The sequence below is a fragment of the Thunnus thynnus genome, chromosome 22 (assembly GCF_963924715.1).
Source record: "Thunnus thynnus chromosome 22, fThuThy2.1, whole genome shotgun sequence".
Classification (NCBI taxonomy): Eukaryota; Metazoa; Chordata; class Actinopteri; order Scombriformes; family Scombridae; genus Thunnus; species Thunnus thynnus.
In genome coordinates this window covers 24,024,871-24,042,469 of record NC_089538.1, presented here as the reverse complement: position 1 = coordinate 24,042,469, position 17,599 = coordinate 24,024,871, and the positions used below count along the sequence as shown (strand labels likewise).

Sequence of the window (17,599 nt, the reverse complement as noted above, 5' to 3'; positions counted from 1 at the left end):
CAAGACAGAGACACAGAGAGAGATAGATAGAGAGAGAGAGAGAGGGCGCAGCCTACATCACACAGACACACGTTAATGAGCACTGTTTACCGGTTTACCGCCACTTCTGCGCGCCCAGCGCTGACCTTCTGTGTAGAACACACAAAATCCTGACTCCTGGGGACTGAACCTTTCTTCTTGAGGTAAGTCAGAGAGTAAAAACTTGTCTAACATCATCGCGTCAGGGGGTTTTGCATTAAACATTAGCTAGGTTAAGGTAGTTACCTATTGGCTAACAACATGTTTTGTTGTAATTTTTGTGGCAAGTCGGTTAAAACACAGAGGGGTTATGTGCTCCATTGCAAACTCCATCGAAATGAACCACGCTGTGTATTTAAGTGTGCTGGACCTGGTTGCAAACACATATTTAACAGATATGGAGCATTTATGGTTCATTTTTACCAGAAGCATAATGTAAGCCAATCTGCTCCCAGTAACATTACTGTCAGGATGGCTGTTTACGCTTTTAAAAGAGCAATTGCCTTGTGTGAGCGCCAATGTCAAGATGCTAAAGACTTAATAGCTCACTTGAAGGAGCATATTGTGGAAGGACGTGTTGTGAGCTGTCCAGTGAGAGATTGTACAAGTATTTTCAAGGTAAAATCCTCATTTACTGCCCACATCACAAAAACACAGACATTTTGCAGACAGTAGTATTGATGACTTATACAAAGAATCTGCTTCTCAGTCATCATCTGTTCAAACCGAACCAGATGACTTTGGCCCTCAGGTGTATGAGGCAGGCACAGAGACAGGTACAGATGATGATGGTGATATGGATATATCTGATTCAATTAACTTTTTCTTAGGAATGTCTCCTTATTCTACTTGAAATTGCAGGGGCAGTCTCTACTACCTGCTTCCACCATACAGAGCATTGTTGAGGAGATGATCAAAGGAGTTGGGTCAGACATATACTTCCAAGTGACATTAGTGATGGTCAGATATTTAAATCTAATGATTTTTTTGGTCAAAATCCATCATGTCTCAAGCTAGTGCTATACCAAGATGCCTTTGAAGTTGTTAACCCTTTAGGCTCTGCAAAGACGAGACACAAGATATTAGCTGTCTATACATCTGTTGCTAACTTGCCACTTCATGTATGGTCAGACACAAACCACATGTCACTTGTTTTACTGTGCAGAGAGAAAGATTTCAAAGAATTTTGGCATGCTAAGGTGTTCTCTGAATTACTAGCAGACTTGAAGGAGAATGGGATTGTATTATCAGATGAAACCGTAGTATAAGGAACCTTGTGTTGCATTGCTGGAGATAATTTGGGCTCTCATTACATTGGTGGCTTCTCTGAAAATTTCAGTCGCTCACAATATTTCTGTAGGTACTGCCTAATGACCCGAGCCGAATTCCAGGGTGATGATCCAAATCAGTGCGGACCAGAGTGCACCATTGTGGGCTAAAATTCTGCTGTTGATCGCCTCCAGACTGAAGGTATACCAGACGTGGATGGAGTAAAGTTCAAGTCAGTATTTAATTCTTTGAAATACTTTAATGTCTGTCAACCAGGTTTGCCACCTTGCCTAGGACATAACATCTTTGAAGGTGGTTTGTCTTACAATGTAGCACTGTATCTTAAGTATTTCATAAAGAAAAAGCAGTGTTCACTCACTCCACTCTGAATCTGCGAATTAAGCAGTTCAAATACTGCGCCTCTGATGCTTCTACAAAGCCATGCGAGGTCAGCCCTCACGCAGCTAAGCTCTCAGGGCAGGCTGTACAGAATGGAATCTTCTAAGGCTGCTGCCTCTCATAATTGGTGACAGAGTGAAAGATACAACAGATGATATGTGGCAGTTGACTCTGCAGCTGAAAGACATTGTGGACCTGATGTGTGCTCAGAAAATCTCTGTGCCTCAGGTAGCATATCTTGATGTTCTTATTCAAGAATATTTAGAGTCAAGAAAAGCTCTATTTCCAGAAAGTAATTTGAAACCAAAGCACCATTATTTACGTCACTACACAGCACTGATTCTAAAATTTGGCCCCTTGATCAGGCTGTGGACAATGCGCTTTGAAAGTAAGCACAATTATTTCATTTGAAGAAGAAATTTGAAGAATTTCAAAAACCTCTGCCCTACACTCTCTGAAAGACATCAGATGTTGCAGGCTTATCTTACAGCAGGATCCATGGGTCAGGCTGTCTTGCAAGTTAAAGACGGTTCTCCATTTTACTTAGTACTATACAGTAGAGCCATTCAAGATGCAGTCAGACAATTTGATTTCACTGAGAATAACACAAAGGTCACAGTAGAAATGCTCTACAAGGGAACATCATACAAGAAAGGACAATTCCTTGTCACGGGGAGCATGGATTCCATGGAGTTTGGTGAACTAGTGCTTATTTTGATAAAAAAAATTATACTGTTCATTTTCTGGTGTCAGTGTACACAGCAGAATACCTTCCTCAGTACCATCTGTACTCAGTTAGGAAAGACAATGAAAAGATGCAATGTCTGAACATCAGTGACTTGATAGATTTCTATCCATTGCCATCTTACATGAAGGATGGACACCAAATGGTTCCATTGAAACACAGCGTGCTGTCACACTAATGGATATATTGTTGGGATGCTCCGATCATGTTTTTTTGCCACCAGTCATTAATGAGTAGAGTTATGATCATCTTTTTCATATCAGTTGAGTGAAATATATCATAATATGAACCAAGTAAATATTTTAATTTGATTTACACCCTGCTGAAGATAATACACAATATACATGTCAGGATAACGTGTTTAACACACACGATTGATCAATATACAGTCAGGGACCTGTGAAAAGAGCCACTCTGCATTAGGCTAATATGAGCACTGATGTGGTGTGTTTGTGCTAACCTGGTCCGCCTGCTACAGTCGTCCGAGTGGAAACACAGCATACAAACACCATCTCCATTGAGAAATGACTCACGTGTTGATCTGTTTTTGCAATTGACAACTACAAAGCAATATCAGAATTTGCCAATTTCAGTCGGAGCATCCCTAATGTCTTGGACTGTCATTCTGGTGTTAATTGAGCTTTATTCACTCTTTTATATTCAGAAATGGATGCACACCAAAGCAACATATGCAGCACCATTACTAAGGTGTTGCCAGACCTCCCAGCCTCAATTCTTGATATTTTAGAGGAGACACTTCAGTCGTTGGGGGTGGAGACTACTGAGGATTTTCAATTCATCCAGGAGGCTGATCTGCTGTCAGTACTGAGGCCAATTCAAGCAAGAAAACTGCTGGCTGCCTGGAAACAAACCAGTAAGTACCTTTCTACAAAACTTATTTTTAAGTATAATAACCAAGGATAAAACAGCATGCAACACATTTTGTTAATTTCATTATTTTTGTCTTACAGCACAGAGCACTGAAATCTTCAGCCAGTCACCATTAGCCTCTCCGTCTTCCTCAACACACTCCTCATTCTCTGCCTCGCCATCGCCCAGCTGCCCGATTACTGCTGTAGATTGGGTTGACAGCTTTGAGATTCCATGGAAGAATTTTCCTGAGGCCTTGATGCAGTGTTTTGAGAGGGAGAAAAGGCCAAAGCCACAGTTACGCAGAGAAATGATCCGGATTGTCGTGTCTGAGATGATGAAGGCCTGTGCCTCTCCCAGTAAACAAGCTTCCACAGAAGTTGCCAAAAAATGGTTTCCAAGTATCCACAGTCACTGCTAGATGTCATAGAAGGTGATGTGGTGGGACCAGGATATCACTCCCTCGTCAAGCAGTTACAAGCCCGAATTGAAAATGTGAAGTGGTCTTCAGCACCAACAATAGTCAAGCGTAAACAGGGGTCAGATGAGTATGACACAGATGAAATCCCAGCTGAAAAAAAAGCAGCAGTTCAGGACACATATGGCTGCATAAAGTGGGACATGAAATTCATGCCGGTGAACAGTCAGCCAACAGGAGAAGAAACTCAAAATGAAGGTGCTCAGTGAACAGGCCAACTTCAACCCAGACGAGGTAAAAACTCTTATGAAGAGAACTTACTACTCCCAACGTAAAGCAATAAACCAGGGAACAGATCTGCCAGTCCTCATGGAGGAGTGGCCTTTTTTGTTTCAGGAGATTGGTATGACAATCCACTTTCAAGAGCTCACTGGGGTATCGCTGAAAGAGACTTTCCCCACCAGTGTTGAAAAAAAGGGAAAATGGCTTCTGGACTTCATGAGAACCAAATGTGCAGACAAGAGCAAACACGTTCTGTAGGCTGTTACAAAGCTGAAAATTCTGAGAGGACAGTTGGAGGGCTGTTCAGAAGACATCATAGATATGGTGCTCCTTCTTCTCTCCTACTTTAACGAAAAAGAGGAGAACCTCTGCCACTATGTAGAGGACACCTGTCTGGCGAAAGAAGAACAAGTGGAAAGCTTGCCTGTGACACCGTGCATCATTGTATGCGGTAAGTTGATATTTAGCTTTACTGATGGAACCTAAGCTAATAAGGAAATATTACATGAAATGTACTGTCATGTTTTTAAGACCACTTTTGGAAAGTAATGGCTGATGTGTTGTTAATTATTTTCTACTTGTATCTTTTTCACAGGAACCTCCTGCTATGCCTCAAGGCAGTTCATGCTCAGTGTAGACCGGAAAGTTATTAACAATCAAATCCCCACCTTCATCTTGGCCATCTGTTTGATGGTAGGAAGATACTTCTGCTTCAATATTCATTACCCCGTGGATCTGGGCTCCACACTGGAGTTTCTTCAGAGGTAAGGAAACATTTTCTCCATTTCCTATTTTTGAACAAATCACTGTATGAAGTGGTTTATTATGAATTCTTATGTTCACAAAAGTGTTTCTTCAACATCAATCCGGACAAGGGCACAAAAGTGGAAACCAAGATAAACAAGAAGCATCTGTCCGTAAATCCACGATTCCTCACTCTCATTTCAGATCTCTCTGATCATGAGTGGAGAGAGACAAGTTAAAGATGGACTTGTTCAACTGAACTGTTTTGACTGATCTCTGACACAGTACTTGTTACATGGAATAGTACACACTTTACTGTTAACCATTGAAATTAAGAACAGAATTATTTGATGTTTTCATTTAGGTTTAGTGTTTTAATAAGCAATTTCACGGGTTATGTTAAATGCCTTAGTGGAGAGACATGTTAAAGATGGACTTATCCAACTGTACTTTTAAGAGTGAACTCTTACATTGCATTTGCTGTATGAACGTTACTGTTCCTTAACTGTTAACCACAGTATTCTGTGATATTTTGAGTTAGCTTTGTTGATATGTTTTTGAAAGCAGTTATTTTTTGGGTTTCTGTTAAATTCATGTGAACTAGCTTCTCATACATTTTGGTGAGATTATAAATGGCCAATGATTACTTGAGCATTACTTGGTCACTCATTTATTTGAAGAAAATCTGATTAAAAACTAATTTACCAGCAGGGAGTGTGCAGAACTTATTATTTATCCATGCATTTGAGTTAATATAGCTGAAGAACATTTGAAGTTTTGTTTCCATGCTTTTGTGACACTTCAGTGTAGGTTGAAGGTTGTTTCTTATTCTTATTATTTCCTCTTCGTTCTTCCCTCTTTCTTCTTCCTTTTTCTTCCTTCATCCTCTTCTTCTTGTTCTTCCTTCGTCTTTTTTCTTCTTCTTCTTAGTAGTCTTATTTTTTTCTTTGTTGTCTTTTTTTCTGGCTGCAAAGAGGATCTTGCCAGGCCACAGTGAACACCTGATAGACAACTTGTGAGTCTTCAAGGAGAAATGATGACAACACCTGCTCAAAGTTCCAGTTTCCTGAACATTATACTATCTGTATGAGACTCTGTCCCACCTGTCTTCAAGTCTGGACCCAAAGAATCAGACACCAGTCCTGTCAAAGCTAATTAGAGGTAAGCAGTGGTTTATGTCAGTGTAGCAAATGAAAGGTAGATGCAAGTACAATTCAAACTTCACTCAATCCATCTTCCTCAGGTGCATGCTCCAGCTGACCTGCAAAACTATATTCCAGTGTACTGGTTTCTTCTGTATAGCTCATTGGAGCTCAGTTTAACAACAAAAGGCTGAATTTATCTCTGTGTAGCCGTCATGCTCAAGCAGTGCATCAATCAACTTTTACTTACGTATTGTTTCTGTTTCTGGCTGCAGAGAGGATCATGCCAGTCCACAGTGAACTCCTGATGGACAACATGTGAGTCCTCAAGCAGAACTGGTGACTGGTGAATGCTTTAAGTTCCAGTTTCTTGAACACCATGTCCATGTTGAGCGCCCTTTTCAGTCAAATCTGGACTCAGTAACTCATTACTCTTGCTCAACCCAGGGCAAGTGGCTCATTTTTTTCATGATGTATAATTCCTTCCACTTCACATATGAATATGTTCAAGATCTCACCACTGCTTTTTGAACACAGTAGACAAGTTATTGATCAGTTCAATCTGTTTTTCTCAGAAAAAAACAAAAACAGTTTCTCAAAGCTTATCAGCAATAGTTTGTACCTTGGTTTACATTTGGCTTGGCTATTTCCTTTACAATTTACCATATGCAGTTGCTGACTGTAAAATCTACACCAACCAACTGTAGTTGTGGTGTATGTCTATGTGTTGTACTGTATTTTTTACGGTGAAATTCTGGCAACCACAGCTGCCAGTAATTTACCGTAAATGTGAATTTTGCAATAAAAAAACCGTACTCGATCATACAGTTGTACCGTGTTTATCACTGAGATATACTGTAATCAGATTTACACTGTATCTGTTATTTTTAATATAGTTTACTGTAAACAGGTTTATATTAAAACTGTTATTTTTAAAGCAAATTACGGTAAACAGGTATTTAATTTTATTATTATTTTTACACAAAATTACTGTAAACAGGTTAACAATATATCTGTTTTTTTTCATAGTAATTTACCGTAAACAAAAACAGTTCTCTACTGTAAAATTAACGGATGCCAAAACGACATACCATAATGCGTCATACATTGTGATTGTATTTTTTACGGTGAAATTCTGGCAACCACAGCTGCCAGTATTTTACTGTAAATTCTACAGTTGTTTTTTTTACAGTGTGTTGTAAATAATAATATTTTTCAAAACATACTGTATTTGCACATAAAGTTGTCAGATATTTGAGAAACAGTTATATATTATATGTTATGTTATTTTAGGATCAGTCCAGCAGGTGAATTAAGAGTTTAAGCTGTTTTTTTGTTTGTTTGTTGGTATGAGGGTGAAAGTTGGTTTTATTTTTCAGAACTTCGAGATGTTTCACCTGAAGGTTGGATTAGCACCCAACACTGTGCTCTGCACCCTCAGTGGATCACTCTCCTGTCACACTCTCTCCTTCCTCGTCATCTTTCTCCTTATACAGACTTGTGGAGGTAAATCACAAGCAAACACAGCAGTTACAACTTTAGCAAAATAGACTTTTGTCTATTTTGTTGTTTGTTTAATTTTAGGTCATGTGATTTTTTATGGTTGTCTTCCAATACTTTTATTTGAAGTTCAAGGTCAGTCTTAATTTATTCCTGTTGTCTTTTCTTTACTCATGAATATCTTATTATTTCTCCCTTTAAGATGGCTTTCATGCCTTCCCAGAAAATTATACTGTATTATATTATTCTGTATCATTTAATTTAAGATATTAATTTAGTGTTTTTTTAACCATTTCTTTGAAACCAGCATCTTGTAAGAGGGAATTATTCATCCTCCATAAGTATTTTCCTTTCTTTGAGTTAAGCTTCACTGTTAGAATGACCATGGTGTGATCTGATATAGTTATTGTTCCAATAGTGCATTTTTTAATAGCTGTTATATATTTTTATTAAATATGAAGTACAACTACAAGAAGCAGTCCAATCTACTATATGTAGAGTGTCTACTGGAATAGTATGTATAATCATTTGCTCTTGGATGAAGTGTTCTCTACACATTTATTATACTCAGCTCAGAAGAAAGGAGAGATGCAATGATGAAACAGATGAAAGAAAAGGATGACAACATTTTGGTTGAGTCCAACTCAACAGATCAGACTAAACTGATCATGTTACTGTAGTATGTGTGTGTGTGTGTGTGTGTGTGTGTGCGCGTGTGTGCACCATGAGTTCAAGAGTTATTTATAGACCAACAAAAATCTGTCTAGTGGAGGTAACAGTGTTCATTTTTTAATACATAAAAACAGGTAACATTTTTTATGGTTGGTATATATTGTTCAAAGGAAAAAGATTTGTTGTATTGCATGTTTAATTCTGCTCTCATGCTGTAAATTAGCTCAAAATGTTGTGAATAGTTTGTGCAGTAGCAGTAAAATGTTTTAAAAATGCAGCTGTTGTGCATCTGTGACAGATTTGGAGACGAAAACCAGCGTGGTTGATGCATTAAAGGAACAGAAGAAGTTACTTGAGAACCAGAAAGATCAACTGAAGTCACAACTGGAGGAGGTGGAGAGAAAGAAGAAGGAGAACAAGGAGAAGCTTCTGTCTGTGGAGAACAAAATAACTGAGAGAGAAAATAAAGATAAAGGGGAATTATTAAAAGAAAAAGAAAATCTAATGGAAACGAGAAGAGCAAAAGACAACCTTGGAGAATTTAATACTGAATGTGGAGCAGCTACAGCAGAGAATAGATACTTTAGTTGGTAGTGACCAAGAACAAGTAAGTACAGGACACAAGGATCAAATCACTGTGCAGCTGGAGGAGCGAGGAACAGAGATGTGAGCTTTTAGATTCAATCAAAAGGAACAGTGTCTGATCTTATTTTGTTCAGCAAATTATCACACAATTTGCAGACAATAAGAACAATTTAACCACTAAAAATACTTATCAAATGTATTATCAGGTACAGTTTGTTTTGGTTTCATTTTTTTCACGACTGCTGGTGGCAGTAACCTGAATGGATTCCTTGTGATCAGTGCATGTTGAGATGTTTTACAACCCTGTCTTCATATACAACTGATTTTGCAATAGCAAATGTGTTGAATAGGAGATGTAATACTGATAATCAAGTAGATATCTTTCAGCATTAGAGTCTTTAAATCCTCTCTTTGTGTTTCCTCGGACAGTGTTTCCCTGTTGAGCTGCAGGTGGAAGTATAGTAACAAAAAGAAGGACTTTGGCACTAAAAAGACTTTAACGTTGAAACATATCTACTTGATTTGACTCATTTGGATGCCGAAGCTTCAGATAAACTTTTTAATACATTTTTGCAAAGAAGGAGGACTGTGGATTTTGTCCCCCATCACTTCCACTGTAAGTACATTATGAAGGGATCTTCTAATGGTCAGTATGAACAGGAGGAATGATTACAGCAAGAAAAACAGGTTTCATGTTCATTTGGGCTCCTGACTGTTGGTTTAAAACATACTTGAACAATTGTGAACCGCCCTTTAAGTCGTATTACTATGCTCTCAATCTCATCAAAATCTGTTGGGCACGAAATGATTGACTTGGATGGAAACATGTAATCTTATGAGATTATGTATTTAACATTATATTAAAACAAACCTGTTTTTATCACATCATTTAATAATCTTAAAATGAAAAACAAACAACAATTCTGCTTTAATCCTTTCTGGTACGCTGTAGATTAAAAGTCTTGCTCAGTGACACGTCAGCGAACATCAGCCAAGACTTTTATTTCCAGGTAGCCGAGGTGGCAAGAAAACTACCTGATGTAACTGCCAAAATATTTAATATGTACCCCTGATAGTGCAGTTACTGCTGTGGGCTTTTTATGACTAGTCATAACTTGTTATTGTTGCTGACAAGTACAAAGTTCAAGTTCACTGCAGTTTATTCATAAGTGTAAATGATGTAGGACAGTGTGTTATTGAGTTCAAACTAGACTTATTGAGAATCATTTCACTTTCATACAACATCAACTTCTGACCACTTGATTAATTTAATTGTGTTATTTGTAAACACATTTTTAATTATTGTTACTTTTCTAACTGTGGGCTGCTACTGGTGAAGGAACTGTTCAGACAGGACACAACACTAACACTAACACACATCCTGATTATTGACAATATAAAGACCATCCATGTGGTTATGGACTAAAATAAAAATATATAAATAAACATGCAAACAATATTGGTAATATAGTCTAAAATATAGTAAATGTGAACATGAATAGAGGCTACAGTAGTCAGTAAAACAAGGAACATCCTATTTACTTACTGCTGACAAGGGTTAAAGTACAATTTATTTTATCTGAGGACTTTGCAGTTTACTGCATTATGAACTGAAGCTTTGAAGCACAGAACAGGTACGTCGGCTTTAACAGAACTTTCTTGGTGGAAAGAAAAGATTTTCATTGCAAGATATGTGTATATATGTGTATTTGCAGAGATTACACGTGGAATGACAAAAATGAAACAAAAAATAGTTTCATCATTCTACATTTTTCTATTTCTGTAGATCTTGAGATATGGTTTGTCTCATTTTTAACTTATTGATGGTCTAATTATCTCAGGTGTTTGTGATTTGACTCCTTTTTTCCATTGATTGGTGGTTCTAGTGTTTTCTGTTATTTCACATTGTGAGCTTGATGTGTGATGAAAGTCTATGAGTGTAACATTTCATTTATAATAAATGAAGATAATTCAATACCTTCTTTTGCGAGAGTTTATTTTACAGTGCACCTTTCTACCAGCTGTGCATCATGCAACACTGAATTGGAATCATGGAGTGGCACATATTGTCTGATATAAAGTCAACATAACGGACTTTCCATAGAAACTAAATTTAAGATCCTTCAAAATATTCCTTCTAAAATTGAATTGTAAAGCCATCTGGACATTGCTTTCTCCCTTCCTTCCATTTTATCTTAACATTACATTACTTTGTTGTTTCTGACTAAAGTTTTAATTTAAACATCTGTAAGAGACGCTTGTCAGACAGTCAAGGACATCATAGAAAACTACTAATGTTGGTATTTTTCTTGGGATGATTTCTTTCAGTGATATTTTTGTGTGATGCAGGATTTATTGTAAATGAGTTAAACAGCATAAAATGTAAAGATTATAGAAGAAAATGAAACGCTAACTGAAAATATCCAAACATCCAGTCGTTAATCGTTATCCCTGCTAACACCTGATATGTCAGTTGTTAGCCGTAAAATATGAGCTTCTTAGACATGATTATCTATCATTTGGGCTCCAAAATGCTCCAAAATTTTATTTTTTTAATTTTTTTATTTGAAGCTCCAAATTATATTAAGTGCATAATAATTTAACTGTAGTTGTGATCTTCAGTTATCAGTTATGTGCTGTTAGTGTTCAGTAAATGCCACGTTTTTCTATGTTTAATCTTTCCAGGTTGAACTCACACACTCCTACTTATTGAATCATCATCATGGTTTTAAACATCTTTCGTGTGACATTATTTATGTCTGGGTTACTACGGAAACACAAATTAGAGTATTTTTATTATGATTAAATATACATTTTAAATACTTCAGACTACATATTTGAAATATGTTGATATTTTAATAGGAATACATAATGTTTACATTAATGTAATTTTTTAATGGTGTTTGTTTAAAAGAAACAATGGTTTAATATGTTGCTACTGTATAACTGACTTAAGTGTCTTATTACTGTAACTGCAATGAAATTTTGTTTTAGTTTCTACCAAAATACTGTTGTGCTTTTGTGTTTTTCACATTCTGTTTTTCAAAATAGATATACAGATATACAGAGACGTCTGTAGATATACAGCAAATAACCCACTACCACATTATCTGGTATGTTGCTGTAAATAAAAATATTCTTTCATAATATGCTGTATTTGTACATAAAGTTGTCAGAATATTTGAGAAACAGCAATGTTGTGTTATATGTTATATATGTTATTTTAGGATCAGTCCAGCAGGTGAATAAAGAGTTTAAGCTGTTTGCTGTTTAAGCCATTTTTTGTTGGTTTGTGTGTTTTTAAGGGGGTGACAGTTGGTTTTATTTTTCAGAACTCTGAGATGTTTCACCTAGAGGTTGGATTAGCACCAAACACTGTTCTCAGCACCCTCAGTGGATCACTCTCCAGTCACACTCTCTCCTTCCTCGTCATCTTTCTCCTTGTACAGACTTGTGGAGGTAAATCACATGCAAACACACATGTTACAACTTTCTGTTTGTTTCTGGCTTCATAAGATAGATAGATACACATTAGAGAGGTGACAGGATGCCCCATAACATGTGTATGGTTACAAATGGACCGGAAGTTGGAAGTTTAGTGTTTGATAAAGTCACTAAAAAAGATATTATCTACCTATTGTCAGTATATTTGAAGCAATGTATATTCATATTTGGTTACTGCATATTTGTGTTTTGGACCTCACTGTGCTTTCATTTATTCTGTCTGCTGTTTTTAAAGGAGAGATGACCTCATTTGATTCATCACTGTTGAAGTCCAACACAGCACCATCAGGTAAATGAGTAGATGCACATCATCAACTGCTAACAGTATCAAGTGATTCTCTGAACGTCAGTGTAACAACAAACTGTGTTTAAATTTCACATCGCTCAGTCCTGCACAATAATCAAGTGTTATAAGTTAATGATGAAGACATGTACAGTTTCTGAGTTGTTGTAAGTTATTAGACTCATTAAACCTTGTGGAACTCAATTCACTGCTGTTGTATTTATATCTCTGCTACTGTACACAACACACCCAAATTACAAAATGTTCCACACATTCAAGTCTAAAGGCTTTTACACACCGAGGTCGTAACAAATAAACAACATGAAAATGCGAAATACTCACCTGCGAATAATTCACATCGAAACTGAGGTGGCTGTGGCTCAGGAGGTAGAGCAGGTCATCCACTAATCAGAAGATCAGGGGTTCAATTCTCGTCTCCTTCAGTCCGCATCTTGATTCATGGGCTTTATTTCTCCGCACACTGTAGCCAGTAAGTGTACCTACCTGCCTGCAGTGAAACAGGCTGTGATGTTTTTTGCACAAAAAAACGCCCCCAGCGTGTAAAGGCCTTAATGCACAAGTGTTGAAGAGCCAACATCCACTTCTGTGGCATCAACAACTCAGCCAATACATTAATATCAATTCATCAAGTCTTCATATGATAATAAATTCACCAGAAAAGCAGGATAATCAGTATCAGTGCTTACTCTAAATATATATATATTTAATCCATATATCCAAAGTGTGTGTGTGCATAAAATGAGCAGGAACATAGACACTGTTAAGAAAATATACATGTTTCTATGGGCTCCAATAACTCCAAAATATGATTTTTGGCTTTGATTGTGAACATCAACACAAACAACTTGCTGTCTGAAAGCACATTAACTTTCCTCTGACTGCTCCTGGTGTTCTAAATGATCTGTTTGTTCTGTATTTTATCATTTCAGCTGATCCAGCTGTTTTTTCCATTTGTTTCACCCCGGCTGTCTTGTATCCCATGTTGGCTTTTGCGTTTGCAGGCGCGTTTATTCTGTTTGCTTGTTATGCAAAGAAATGTAAAGGTAAGACACAACTGTTTGATAGTTATAGTGTTATGAATTGCATGAAGTCAGAAGTTGGGAAGAGGATTAGTAGAACAGTGTTCTTTATTGGATTTTACTCATGTCTCAGTTTTATGTCTTGTTTTTAATTACAAACTATATCATTTAATATCTTCTTATAGGTGTAGTGGACTTTATTTGTTGTCATTTTAATGGGTATCTATTTTTTAAATATCAATTTTTATGTTATTTTAGTAAATTATTGCAAAACATTTGACAGACTTTAAAAAAAAAATGACACTGGAGTTCTTGATGTCTTGCTTTTGAAGTTTATTCCCAGTAAGACAACCTCCAGACAATCATATCTTTCCAAAATAAGTAAAACTTTGCTTCCAAAAGAGAGAAGAATGTGAGTGAAGACAACTTGCTGTCATTGTTATACAGCAAACATTATACTAGTTAATTTGCTGATTAATTAAGCAGAATCTTCCTCAGGTTCAGAATCAGACACGGAGAGAAGAATATCAGGACATGCCTCAACATCTACTCATGACTATGGCACAAGAGCTGAGCACACAAAGTGGTTATTAAAAGTGATTTCCTGCAGTCATTTGCAACACTACAATAAAATAGTCTACAATATATATACATATAGTATACAACTACAGTTTTTATGAGGAATATTAAGAGGCTAACTTTTATCGTGTATACTTCCTGATCCTTGTTCCATCGTTGTAGATAGGTAAGGGGCACAGCTCATTCTTGCTATGAAGTTCTCTCTTCACTCTCAAATACTATTTTTAATTATTTAATGCTCCAGTGTTTTCAGTTGTGTACTATTTCTTGACAAAAGGTATGATGGATGTGATAAAGGCACAGTTAAAGAGGGAAGAAGACAAGAGAGATGTGATGATGAAACAGATGAAAGAAAAAGATGACAAAATGTTGGGTGAGTCCAACTCAACAGATCAAACTAAACTGATCATGTTACTGTAGTATGTGTGTGTGTGTGTGTGTGTGTGTGTGTGTGTGTGTGTGTGTGTGTGTGAAATGTCATAAAAATGTTCAGAGTTCATATGGTCGTGTGTGTGGAATCGTATTATTATTATTTATAGACCAACATAAATCTGTCTAGTGGAGATAAATGATTTAGACAGTGTTCATTTTTAAAATTCAGGCAAACATCGAATAGATTGTTAAAAACAGGTACCATTTTTTATGGTTGATATTTATTGTACAAAGGAACAAGATTTGTTGTATTGCATGTTGAATTCTGTTCTCATGTTGTAAATTTGCTCAAAATGTTGTGAATAGTTTGTGCAGCAGCAGTAAAATGTTTTTAAAATGCTGCTGTTGTGCATTTTTGTCAGATTTGGTGAAGAAATTCTCAAAATGTGAGGAAATATTACAGCGTGAAGCCAGCGTGGTTAATGCATCAAAGGAACAGAAGAAGCTACTTGAGAACCAGAAAGATCAACTGAAGTCACAACTGGAGGAGGTGGAGAGAAAGATAATGGAGAACACGGAGAATCTTCTGTCTGTGGAGAACAAAATAACCAAGGCTGAGATAGAAAATAAAGATAAAGGGGGATTATTAAAAGAAAATGAAAATCTAACAGATGTCAAATGGAAACTAGAAGAGCAAAAGACAAGCTTGGAGAAACTAAAGCTGAATGTGGAGCAGCTACAGCAGAGAACCGATGCTTTAGCTGGTGGTGACCAAGAACAATAAGAGACTGTTTACACTTGGTTTTAAAATGTGTTTTGGTGATCCGAACACGAGTAGACAGCCGAGACACGTTCACACCTGTGTCTATCATGTGTCTCCAGCTGACCACTTGTGTTCAGTTTGTTACTGCCTACATCACTTCTGCTAGAAGGTCAAAGAGCCCCGTGCACAGTTATTACGTCAGTCTGTTGACAGACAAACACCAGATTTGTTTTGCATGGGCTAGCTAAGAAAACAAACATGTTTCAAGAACTAATACACATGTATGGGCTATTCCAACCATTGGGATTGGCAGGACAAAGTCATTTGGCATCGGCGCGCTGTCACCAAAACAACCACCAAGCCCCACATTGATGAAGGACGCATCAGGACACATTAGCGTTTACACTACAAAGATATGTGATCAAATGTGTCCCAGACAACTTCAGCAAGTGGTTTGAGTGATCGGATCACTATGCGTCTTGGTGGTCGTTCACACTTATATGTATTGTTGTCCAATTGTGATCTGATTGCCCAAGACACATTTTAAAACCAAGTGTAAACAGGGTCTAAGAACAAGACACAAAGATCAAATCATTGTGCAGCCAGAGGAGCGAGTAACAGAGGAGTGAGCTTCTATCTTCAATCAAAGGACAAACTGTCTGATCTTATTTTGTTCAGCAACTAATCACAAAATTTGCAGACATTGGGCCATTCACTAATAGTGCAGAGTGCACACAAAGTTACCGTCAGATTCATGACACGTGCCCACCAGCCAACTTTGTTCTTACCACTGTGTGTATGTTAGTGATTCAGAATCATTCTTAATTGACAGACGTGTGCCCGCTATTGGTAATTATCATACTACCACACCCCCATTTCTCTATGCAAGGAAAGCTCTGTTGGAGCGGTGCAGCAGTGGGGAGAGCTGTCGTTTATCGCAAAGAGGGCTGTGATGGTAAAAATGTAGAAAAACTTTACTGTTGGTGAAATGCAAACAATAGTTTCAGAAGTAAAAGCCTGAAAAGGCAGATTTGGCTGGTAAACATGTCATTGGCACAACCGTTTGAAGCCTGATTGTGAATGCTGAATACAGCCTTCATAAATGTTGCGCCACTACCACACAGTACGTCCGTAACAAAATGAAAAGTTGTTAAATGTGTAGATCTGTGGAATTGATCTAAATAAATCTCTGCAGCTGCGCATCATGTTTCGTCTCTGTCCACAACAGGCTGTGATGTAGTGAAAGCAGAGCGTCCCTCCCTGTACCACTACTGAACAGACTGCTGGTTAACTAGCTGCATATATCACGGCCACATCTGATGCTGCACATTCCAATATAGAAACTCCGATATATAAGCTATTTTCATCTAATAGTGGGGACAGGACAATTTTAATATATTAATAATTTCATTACATTTATGATGTGATTTATGAATTACAAAGTCTTAGCTATTAATTTTATAATAAATAAATAAATTGTGCATTTTTAGCAATTTCACACTTTTAAATGTTTTATATTTAGGCTCAATCATTTTTTAAATAATTGTGGTTGTAATATACTGTAAACATTGAATAAATATTGACTATATCATTTTTTAAGACCGTAAGACATTTATGACACATGGTCTAAGGCAGTTCTACATTTGTTCATGAGTAAGAACAAATTCAGGTAAGAACATATTGTTGAATCCAATATTTGTGCTTAAAACTTTCATACACATGGTTTAAGCACAGATTTGTGTGTACACGCTGTATGTGAATGAGGCCCAATAAGAACACTAAATCGTTAAGAAATACTTATCAAATGTATTATCCAGATGCAGTTTGGTTCAGTTTAATCTTTTTCCTGACTGCTGGTGGCAGTAACCTAAATGAACGTCTCCTTGTGAGATGTTTCTCAACCCTGTTTTATACACAACTGATTTTGCAATAGCAAATATGTTGAATAGGAAATGTAATGTTGACTTGTTTATTTTTTATGTTGTCAATACTGTATATCAACAAAATGTAATAAATGTATCTATAAACTGTCTACAACCAATTAAATGTTCATACTGGACCTTTCTGCAAAATATTCACTGTCAATGAATTTCATTTCTTATCTCACCAGTAACTGCTCCTGGCATTTCAAGCATTTCAAGATGTTATATTTAAGTAGCTAAAAGCAGGTAAAGCTGGGGAAAGATACCAGTCTGGTTTAAATACTGAAAAAATCAATGTTGAGTTGAAGCAAAAGACGAGAGACATTGACTGATATTAGATATCTAGAGGGGAACTCCAGCGATTTTCCAATTCAGCATGTGTTTCCAGGTGTTGGGGAGCGCTAATGCATTTGTGTAAAAAAAGTAGTCTAAAGCTTTTTGTGTCTCCAGAGGGAGCTGTGTGAAATCTGATGAATTGCCTCACTTCAGTCA

The 17,599-nt window shown here is 36.9% G+C and overlaps 1 long non-coding RNA gene across 1 annotated transcript; it reads left to right on the top strand.

The window, feature by feature from the left end:
* The first annotated feature begins 11,540 nt into the window (after positions 1 to 11,540).
* LOC137174381 (uncharacterized) lies at positions 11,541 to 13,548 on the top strand. Its single transcript, XR_010925357.1, has 4 exons — positions 11,541 to 11,757; positions 11,977 to 12,103; positions 12,384 to 12,437; positions 13,382 to 13,548. It is a non-coding gene; the product is annotated as an uncharacterized lncRNA (long non-coding RNA).
* Positions 13,549 to 17,599: the final 4,051 nt, after the last annotated feature.